Source organism: Vanacampus margaritifer, chromosome 1 (assembly GCF_051991255.1).
Source record: "Vanacampus margaritifer isolate UIUO_Vmar chromosome 1, RoL_Vmar_1.0, whole genome shotgun sequence".
Lineage (NCBI taxonomy): Eukaryota > Metazoa > Chordata > Actinopteri > Syngnathiformes > Syngnathidae > Vanacampus > Vanacampus margaritifer.
Genome location: NC_135432.1, coordinates 44,194,675 through 44,205,233, shown reverse-complemented (window position 1 = coordinate 44,205,233; position 10,559 = coordinate 44,194,675). Strand labels below are relative to the sequence as shown.

Here is a 10,559-nt window from a genome sequence, read left to right as displayed (position 1 = left end):
TGCTTTAAACGCATTTTCAGCCCCGGATTGTACACTTAAGGTGAAAATGTCAAAATTCTCAAAATGAGCATAAGCACAATGAAATTAATGCTGGAATCATCTTCAGGATACTAGAATACACTAAATACAGCAAACATTTTGAGTCTACAACGTTTAGTTTAGGTGTGAGAGCCAAAATGAACTTTTTATTGCTTTAAATGCGTTTTCAGCCCCTGATTGTACACGTTAGGTGAAAAGGTCAAAATCTTCAAAAATTAGCATAAGCACAATGAAATTAATGCTGGAATCATCTTCAGGATGCTAGAATACACTAAACCCAAAAAAATTTTGACTCTACAACGTTTAGTTTAGGTATGAGAGCCAAAAAGAACTTTTTATTGCTTTAAATGCGTTTTCAGCCCCTGATTGTACACTTAAGGTGAAAATGTCAAAATCTTAAAATTGAGCATGAGCACAATGAAATTAATGCTGGAATCATCTTCAGGATGCTATAATACACTAAATACAGCAAACATTTTGAGTCTACAACGTTTAGTTTAGGTGTGAGAGCCAAAATGAACTTTTTATTGCTTTAAATGCGTTTTCAGCCCCTGATTGTACACTTAAGGTGAAAATGTCAAAATCTTCAAAATGAGCATAAGCACAATGAAATTAATGCAGGAATCATCTTCAGGATGCTAGAATACACTAAATACAGCAAAAATTTTGAGTCTACAACGTTTAGTTTAGGTGTGAGAGCCAAAATGAACTTTTTATTGCTTTAAACGCATTTTCAGCCCCGGATTGTACACTTAAGGTGAAAATGTCAAAATTCTCAAAATGAGCATAAGCACAATGAAATTAATGCTGGAATAATCTTCAGGATGCTATAATACACTAAATACAGCAAACATTTTGAGTCTACAACGTTATGTTTAGGTGTGAGAGCCAAAATGAACTTTTTATTGCTTTAAATGCGTTTTCAGCCCCTGATTGTACACTTAAGGTGAAAATGTCAAAATCTTCAAAATGAGCATAAGCACAATGAAATTAATGCTGGAATCATCTTCAGGATGCTAGAATACACTAAATACAGCAAAAATTTTGAGTCTACAACTTTTAGTTTAGGTGTGAGAGACAAAATGAACTTTTTATTGCTTGAAATGCGTTTTCAGCCTGATTGTGCACTTTAGGTGAAAATGTCAAAATCTTAAAAATGAGCATGAGCACAATGAAATTAATGCTGGAATCATCTTCAGGATGCTATAATACACTAAATACAGCAAACATTTTGAGTCTACAACGTTTAGTTTAGGTGTGAGAGCCAAAATGAACTTTTTATTGCTTTAAATGCGTTTTCAGCCCCTGATTGTACACTTAAGGTGAAAATGTCAAAATCTTAAAATTGAGAATAAGCACAATGAAATTAATGCTGGAATCATCTTCAGGATGCTAGAATACACTAAATACAGCAACAATTTTGAGTCTACAACGTTTAGTTTAGGTGTGAGAGCCAAAATGAACTTTTTATTGCTTTAAATGCGTTTTCAGCCCCTGATTGTACACTTAAGGTGAAAATGTCAAAATCTTCAAAATGAGCATAAGCGCAATGAAATTAATGCTGGAATCATCTTCAGGATGCTAGAATACACTAAATACAGCAAAATTTTTGAGTCTACAACGTTTAGTTTAAGTGTGAGAGCCAAAATGAACTTTTTATTGCTTTAAACGCATTTTCAGCCCCGGATTGTACACTTAAGGTGAAAATGTCAAAATTCTCAAAATGAGCATAAGCACAATGAAATTAATGCTGGAATCATCTTCAGGATACTAGAATACACTAAATACAGCAAACATTTTGAGTCTACAACGTTTAGTTTAGGTGTGAGAGCCAAAATGAACTTTTTATTGCTTTAAATGCGTTTTCAGCCCCTGATTGTACACGTTAGGTGAAAAGGTCAAAATCTTCAAAAATTAGCATAAGCACAATGAAATTAATGCTGGAATCATCTTCAGGATGCTAGAATACACTAAACCCAAAAAAATTTTGACTCTACAACGTTTAGTTTAGGTATGAGAGCCAAAAAGAACTTTTTATTGCTTTAAATGCGTTTTCAGCCCCTGATAGTACACTTAAGGTGAAAATGTCAAAATCTTAAAATTGAGCATGAGCACAATGAAATTAATGCTGGAATCATCTTCAGGATGCTATAATACACTAAATACAGCAAACATTTTGAGTCTACAACGTTTAGTTTAGGTGTGAGAGCCAAAATGAACTTTTTATTGCTTTAAATGCGTTTTCAGCCCCTGATTGTACACTTAAGGTGAAAATGTCAAAATCTTAAAATTGAGAATAAGCACAATGAAATTAATGCTGAAATTATCTTCAGGATGCTAGAATACACTAAATACAACAAAAATTTTGAGTCTACAACGTGTAGTTTAGGTGTGAGAGCCAAAATGAACTTTTTATTGCTTTAAATGCGTTTTCAGCCCCTGATTGTACACTTAAGGTGAAAATGTCAAAATCTTCAAAATGAGCATAAGCACAATGAAATTAATGCAGGAATCATCTTCAGGATGCTAGAATACACTAAATACAGCAAAAATTTTGAGTCTACAACGTTTAGTTTAGGTTTGAGAGCCAAAATGAACTTTTTATTGCTTTAAACGCATTTTCAGCCCCGGATTGTACACTTAAGGTGAAAATGTCAAAATTCTCAAAATGAGCATAAGCACAATGAAATTAATGCTGGAATCATCTTCAGGATGCTATAATACACTAAATACAGCAAACATTTTGAGTCTACAACGTTTAGTTTAGGTGTGAGAGCCAAAATGAACTTTTTATTGCTTTAAATGCGTTTTCAGCCCCTGATTGTACACTGAAAGATATAATAACATTTTTAATACCTAAATTTATATACCAACTATTGTTACACATATGAACATTTTAATTTTCCATATTAACCTTTGAATTAGAAATCTTGTGTCTCAGCAGGGCACATGATGTTGACCTCGTATGCTCTAACCTTAAGCTTGAACGACGTTGTTTTGTCTAAAAAGTTCCTTCTCCGCACTTCTTTGCCAAAACACATTTGGCTCTCACAGTCTGCCTAGACACTGATTGGGCCAGAAATTCGTTGTTTTAAATACACGCACATCTCACCAATGAAAACAGAATTCGTTTTGAAATAATACACATACACATACATTATTGTCTCTATCAGTTATGTCCAGTTCGGGTTGTTTTGCGAGATATTGTTTTGGGGAAGTCAGACCCTTCAACTATGTCCCAGTTTATGCACCAAATTTGCCCCTGAACGTTTGTTTACATTAGACTTCGTCTTGCCACCTCCTTTGGAAAAGTACTGGCCGAAATGATCAGAGGGGCGGATTTTAAGAAACTATATATAGCGTCTGCAACCCGGAAGAGGGGACACATTCTGACGCTCTGAAATTCCACGTTCTTAAGTGATGTACCTGAGTGTTGAATGTTCCAAGAGATCTCTTGTTTGATTAAAAATCATTTTTGCAAAGAATGTATTTTTCTTACAACAACTCACCCTCATATTTGAACACGCAAGGAGGACAAAATACCTCTAAATCTTTCAATTGGCGACCACCGACGTTTCGACAGTTTCCAGCGGGGCGTTCAGGGACGGGCAGAATTCTACGGCCACATAATAATTAAGGTAAGTGGACAAATGAATCCACGTTTTAGGAATTCTGTCTGTTTCAGGGCGCGGCGGCTGGTAAATTCGTCGTGTAAAATTATTTTGAGGCTGGAGTCTGTGTAAGAAAAATAGTGATGAATTTTGAAATCGTTTGCTTGGACGTGAAAGTCCCAGATTTCGGATTTTACCACGGTGTTTGAACTATACACGTGGTGACGTGGTAGTGTATGCGGAAATGCGCAGATGATATGCGATCTTTTTGGAGTTATAAAGATTAATAACGATCGCTAGTAAGTCAGTCTGGGAAACATTTTGTCTTTACAAATTTGTTTTTACAGATGATAGATACATAGATAATTGATTTGAAGTCTGTGTATATGAGGTTAAGATTAAGTTGTTGAAGTTGAGAGTAAATCAGCTGGGGAAACATTATTGTTTTAACCAAGCGTTAGATGTGTGGGCATTGGTTTTACGTCCATACATATATTTAAGTTGAGAGAAGTCGGCTCAAAAAGCATCTTTGTCTTGATCCCTGCCTGATGCGCGGGAGAATTACGAGACAAACACTTTGTTTTTATGAGCAATAGATTCTTGGGTAATTAGATACAAGATCCTTGAATAAGTGTTGCCGATTAAAGCTGCGGGAGGATCGACTGCTTCATTTTCTAGGGACAAAAGACTCAACTTATAGAAGTCAGATTGACATAAAACGGATTTAATACGCCGCTTTAAGATTAATCGATAGGTCTATGAATAATTGGATATTGACATTTTTAGACAAGATATAAGATGTATTGACTCAACTCGTGTAAGTCGGGCTGACTAAAGCATATTTGATACGACGCTTTAGATCAGTCAATAGGTCTATTGAATATTCGTGATTAAAATTCAAAGACAAAACTGTTGAAGCTGGGGTAGCGCAGTTGACATCCGGATATTTATGTGTTGATATGTCACAAAACGACATGTCTTGTCTGTTTGTCCGTTGTATATGTTCATTTTGTAAATGTCGGACCAAGTCTGGCATGGTGCTCTTAAAGAGACAGCGATGAGATATTTTGTTGACTAATTTTGCTAAGTGAGACGTTATTGTATTTAGAAATGTTAATATGACTTAGCTATAATACGAAATATAATATAATATAATATAATAAGCTATAAAACAAGGGTAATAATTGATAAAAAAGAAAATACGGGTTGAAAACTACAACTAAAATGGTTGACGCCGGATGCGCGTCACGAAACGAAAAGAAGTTGTCATCAAATTTTCATTTGCGATCGAAAAACTACAAAAATGGCTGATGCCACGCCACGAGGCGTCAGGGAATTGTGTGCGCATGCACTGCTGTTAGAGGATTATCCATGAAAAAACAAGGCAAGAAATAGAATAATTATCCCATAGGAGAACGATTGCGGTGGGATGAATCTTATGGCGCCGTTATAAGCTACGGTGAGTTAATTTTTGTGAAGGACGAACGTTGAAATTTGTACAGCCGGCCGTTCGAAGTAAAATACTACATAGATAATATGTTTTCGGGTGAAATAAAGACGACACATAATTGGATAAGATGATAATGAATAATGCTCGAATACTAAATTGAGGTACTTTTGTGAAGTTATAACCATTTATGTAACGTTAAGTAATGACTAAACTTTTATTTTTGAAGGACTAGATGATCTGACTTGCTATCACTTCCGCTAACAAAACATACCGTTTAATAATGACTTAAAATGTAATTAATATTAAACGACGGGATTTGATTATATAGTGGAAAAGGTTAGTTTATTTTAAATAAGATATGGCATTTGTTTGAAATTTTAATGACGGCAATTTAACTTTGAAGGTCCGTAAACGGCCCCCGTTTGTTCAATAAAGTTAAGACTGAATACAATTTATTTTTTTTATTGTAGAAGAATATCCCGGACAAGCCCCCACTTTAAGAAAAGTATATTGGAAAATGATTAATATTGAAATGTGGCTTTGCAAATAAAATAACTGTATGATATAAATTTATGTGATAGAACAAATTAAACCGTTTAAAATGCGCTAAGCAGGGTGAATTAATTAGACGGTAAGATTAATAAGATTTTTATGCTAAAATGGTGAATTTAAGGGTCTGCTTAAATAATTCAGCGGCATTATATAACTTGTATTTTAAAGTGTATTTAGAGCGAGATGTCACCCTTTAAGAATTATAGATGTAATGACATACCTAAAACCACTAGATGTCTCCAAATTACAAATGCCGAAAGCCAATTTTTTTTTTATTTTTTTTTTATTATTATTATTTTTTTTTTTTTTTGAAAAAACCCATATTAACAATTGCTTGTAAACCTCAATGACATCAAACAGTTTAGTCTCTATTCTTTATTTTATTTTAATGATGATAATAATAATAACCAATAACGAATAACTTGGACAGCATGACTAATGTGGAATAATTTTTATATAGATGATTGTTTGTTTGTTTTTGTTTCTTTTCCCATTATAAAATAATTTTTATCTCTCCCAAATGTAATTTTAACTATGTCTTTTGCTTGAGTCCCATTTAGATTTGGAGTCCATGGGGGGGTCGTCTGGAAGAATGACACTTTTGATATATTCATCAGGTGCGATGTAATTAAGTTAATTTTTTGTTTTGATGTTTGACTAAAAAGCTGATTAGACGTTTTGTGAAAATATTAATTGAAAGCTACCACACTTATTAATTGATTCGGAATTATATTTGTAAATTGTTTAGGTATATCTATCCTAATCTCATCCTAAATGTTATTTATGAAGATATGCAAAACACACTAATTGAATATTGACAACCATAACAAATATTGACATATAATTAGCAATTATTTTAAAGTATGAACTTTTATTGTTTAATTATTTTTATTTTATTTTATTTTTTATTTTATTTTTTTTATTTTATTTTATTTTATTTATTTATTTTTTTTTCCCTCTAAGGAAATATTTTTTAAAAAAATTATTTATTTTTTCTCCCCTCAAAGAATTATTATTTTTTTTCTCATCTCTTTGAAATAAAGACAGATTTTGATTTTACTGACATATTATGGCCTAGATGTTGATGAGATTTTAGGTGAGAATGGTCGGCTGAAAAATTGATGGTCGGGGTCAGTATTTCATAATAAAAGTCAACTGGCGGGACAGAGAAACTGCAACTGCCACCTGTCACCACCACCAGCAGGGCGGTGGAAAAAGATGCCGCCATACCTGACTACACCTGCAGCCTGCTAACGCCAGATGGAAGGGCGGAGATTCCTGCCGACTATTGCCACAAAGACTGTGCCATCATATACAAATGTGAAAAAAGAAAAACTGCTCCACTGCCAAATGAACTGTTCTATGAAACTGCTCCAAATATTCTGCACAAGCGTCTTCAAAGCGTTCCTGCGTCCAGAACTGTCCTACGAAAGAACTATGCCATACGAAGGCCACACCCAACAAACAATGCTCTCTTTGAATTGCTGATACCGGGCCATATGATTTGACGCTGACTGTTTGCACTGAAATCTATATTTTGACATGGGTAGGGTTATAACATTTACAGTAAAACATTTGGTAAATTTAACTAATTGATTGACAACATTTTATATATACAAATTTTTTATATTTTAAAAACTTTTTGATGTCTATTTTTGATTTGATCTGATTTGTTTATTTTGCTATTTTAAAACAGTCAGTTTTTTGGACAAACATCAAACAGGGGGACTAGTAAGCTTAATGGTAATATTAAAACTAAGGGCAACTTTATGTATTGATAATATTTGATTTTTTGTTAAATTTATTGGTTAAGCTACAATATTTTAAAGTACAAAAGATAATATTGGTAAATTTAAAGTTTCAGAAATTGAAAACAGCTAATATGAATATAGATAAGATATAATTTATTTGAACCTTAATTATTATATTTTATTTTTTAAAACTTGGTCTTTTGATATTTTCCCAAATTCTCTTTTCAAATTTAAACACTGGCTTGGGATGCATTGTTGAATTTACTGGTTAAATGTAAACTTTTTCCCCTCTTTTTAAAATAAATACACAAGCTAAATTTAGGTACTGCAAAACTTTATATATTAGTCTGAAAAATTCTCTAAAGCGATCTTTTTCAGAAGGGGGAATTATTAGTTGGTCTGGGTATGTCATTGCGAAATAAAAAATAAATATAAAATTAAAAGTTAGTCTTAATATGATAATTAGAGATAGTCCGTGAGAACGAATTTTATAGGAGGACCTTGGGGAATTTTTTGGACCATGGAGAAGGAGTAAGTTTCGGCAGAGACGACAAATTAAGGTGAATATGTTCCATTTCTATTTTTATTAATCCCTGGGGCCCTGGGGGAAGTTGTTATTTTTTGATTTTATTATTGAGGCGAAAGTTGCATTTGTTTAATGGCCGGAAGCACATTTGACATGCTATATCTATAACAATAAGTATTATAATAACATATTTTAATAATCATATTTTGTAAACAAAATTGGCCTTGTCAGATTTGAACTGGCTAAAAAAGATCTTTATTTTCCTTGCAATCAATGTGCTTAGGTCATTAAAAAACCAGCCAAAGGCTGGATCATAATTGAATGTCACAACATACAGAATTTTTTCCACAGGACGGGCCTTCAGAACTTTACTAAAAATTTACTAACCCCTAACTAATAACACTACCAAAATGCTCTCTCTCAGAAGAAGGGATGTGAATAAAATGTTTATTAGTGACTAATGAAAATGTCCTGCACTCAGACCTGAGGTGATGGAGGGGTCAATCAGTCCAATGACGCCGATACCTGGTTCGTTCAACATCCGGCCTTCAGACCTGCCGGGTCCACTTCCTACTCAACCATTACCTTCAGAGAGACCACTGCTCGAGCCACCTGACCAACTGCTCGAGCCACCAGGGGGAGTCAACAGAGAAACCAGTCGACTGCTGCTTCCAGTGTCAGCTAACGAGCTGAGCATTACCCAATGGAAATAGGAGTAATGTGTCCCTTTTCCCCGGCGTTTCAAAAAAAAAAATGAGCCACACTTTCAGGAAACAAACCCCAATTCGATGAATTCCTACATCTCTGGCAGTAGATGTGGGCTAAAGGATTCATCCATCCATTCCCCTGACCGCTTGTCCTCACAATGATTGTGGGGGTGCTGAAGCCGATCCCAACTGGCTTCGGGCAGGAGACAAGGTGCAACCTGGACAGGTTGCCAGCCAAACGCAGAGCTGAAGGACTCTGTTTGAAAAAAACAACAACAAAACGCAAGCAACAAAACCTCCCTAGCCCAAACGACGACAAGTCTTCAATCGCGTCCCGAATTGCACATACACAATGACACTCCTTTTAATCCTTAACTGCCATGCCAATTTCCTGAAATCCCCCGCTACAATTTTTTGACATAATCATAACCCACTGTCTTTATATGTGATATGCTTATTTTGCTGAAAAACCGAAAAAACACAAAAAACTGAAAAAACAAAATATCTTCTGATGAATCACACTGTTTGACATATGACGGGCGTCCTCTCTTGTTAAAAGGGTGTTTTTCTTCTTCCTGTGTTGCACCTGCTATTATGATGATGAAGATCCCGTGGGAATCCTTTGGTAAAAATGTTTAAATATTTAGTTGTTGGGCTTAGTTAGTGTTTACGTAAGCCCAAAGGGCGGACTGAAAGATATAATAACATTTTTAATACCTAAATTTATATACCAACTATTGTTACACATATGAACATTTTAATTTTCCATATTAACCTTTGAATTAGAAATCTTGTGTCTCAGCAGGGCACATGATGTTGACCTCGTATGCTCTAACCTTAAGCTTGAACGACGTTGTTTTGTCTAAAAAGTTCCTTCTCCGCACTTCTTTGCCAAAACACATTTGGCTCTCACAGTCTGCCTAGACACTGATTGGGCCAGAAATTCGTTGTTTTAAATACACGCACATCTCACCAATGAAAACAGAATTCGTTTTGAAATAATACACATACACATACATTATTGTCTCTATCAGTTATGTCCAGTTCGGGTTGTTTTGCGAGATATTGTTTTGGGGAAGTCAGACCCTTCAACTATGTCCCAGTTTATGCACCAAATTTGCCCCTGAACGTTTGTTTACATTAGACTTCGTCTTGCCACCTCCTTTGGAAAAGTACTGGCCGAAATGATCAGAGGGGCGGATTTTAAGAAACTATATATAGCGTCTGCAACCCGGAAGAGGGGACACATTCTGACGCTCTGAAATTCCACGTTCTTAAGTGATGTACCTGAGTGTTGAATGTTCCAAGAGATCTCTTGTTTGATTAAAAATCATTTTTGCAAAGAATGTATTTTTCTTACAACAACTCACCCTCATATTTGAACACGCAAGGAGGACAAAATACCTCTAAATCTTTCAACACTTAAGGTGAAAATGTCAAAATCTTCAAAATGAGCATAAGCACAATGAAATTAATGCTGGAATCATCTTCAGGATGCTAGAATACACTAAATACAGCAAAAATTTTGAGTCTACAACGTTTAGTTTAGGTGTGAGAGACAAAATGAACTTTTTATTGCTTGAAATGCGTTTTCAGCCTGATTGTGCACTTTAGGTGAAAATGTCAAAATCTTAAAAATGAGCATGAGCACAATGAAATTAATGCTGGAATCATCTTCAGGATGCTATAATACACTAAATACAGCAAACATTTTGAGTCTACAACGTTTAGTTTAGGTGTGAGAGCCAAAATGAACTTTTTATTGCTTTAAATGCGTTTTCAGCCCCTGATTGTACACTTAAGGTGAAAATGTCAAAATCTTAAAAATGAGAATAAGCACAATGAAATTAATGCTGAAATTATCTTCAGGATGCTAGAATACACTAAATACAGCAAAAATTTTGAGTCTACAACGTTTAGTTT

The 10,559-nt window shown here is 34.5% G+C and overlaps 1 long non-coding RNA gene across 1 annotated transcript; it reads left to right on the top strand.

Annotated features, from left to right (window-relative positions):
• The first annotated feature begins 2,872 nt into the window (after positions 1-2,872).
• LOC144041053 (uncharacterized) lies at positions 2,873-8,055 on the top strand. Its single transcript, XR_013289987.1, has 2 exons — positions 2,873-3,677; positions 6,820-8,055. It is a non-coding gene; the product is annotated as an uncharacterized LOC144041053 (long non-coding RNA).
• Positions 8,056-10,559: the final 2,504 nt, after the last annotated feature.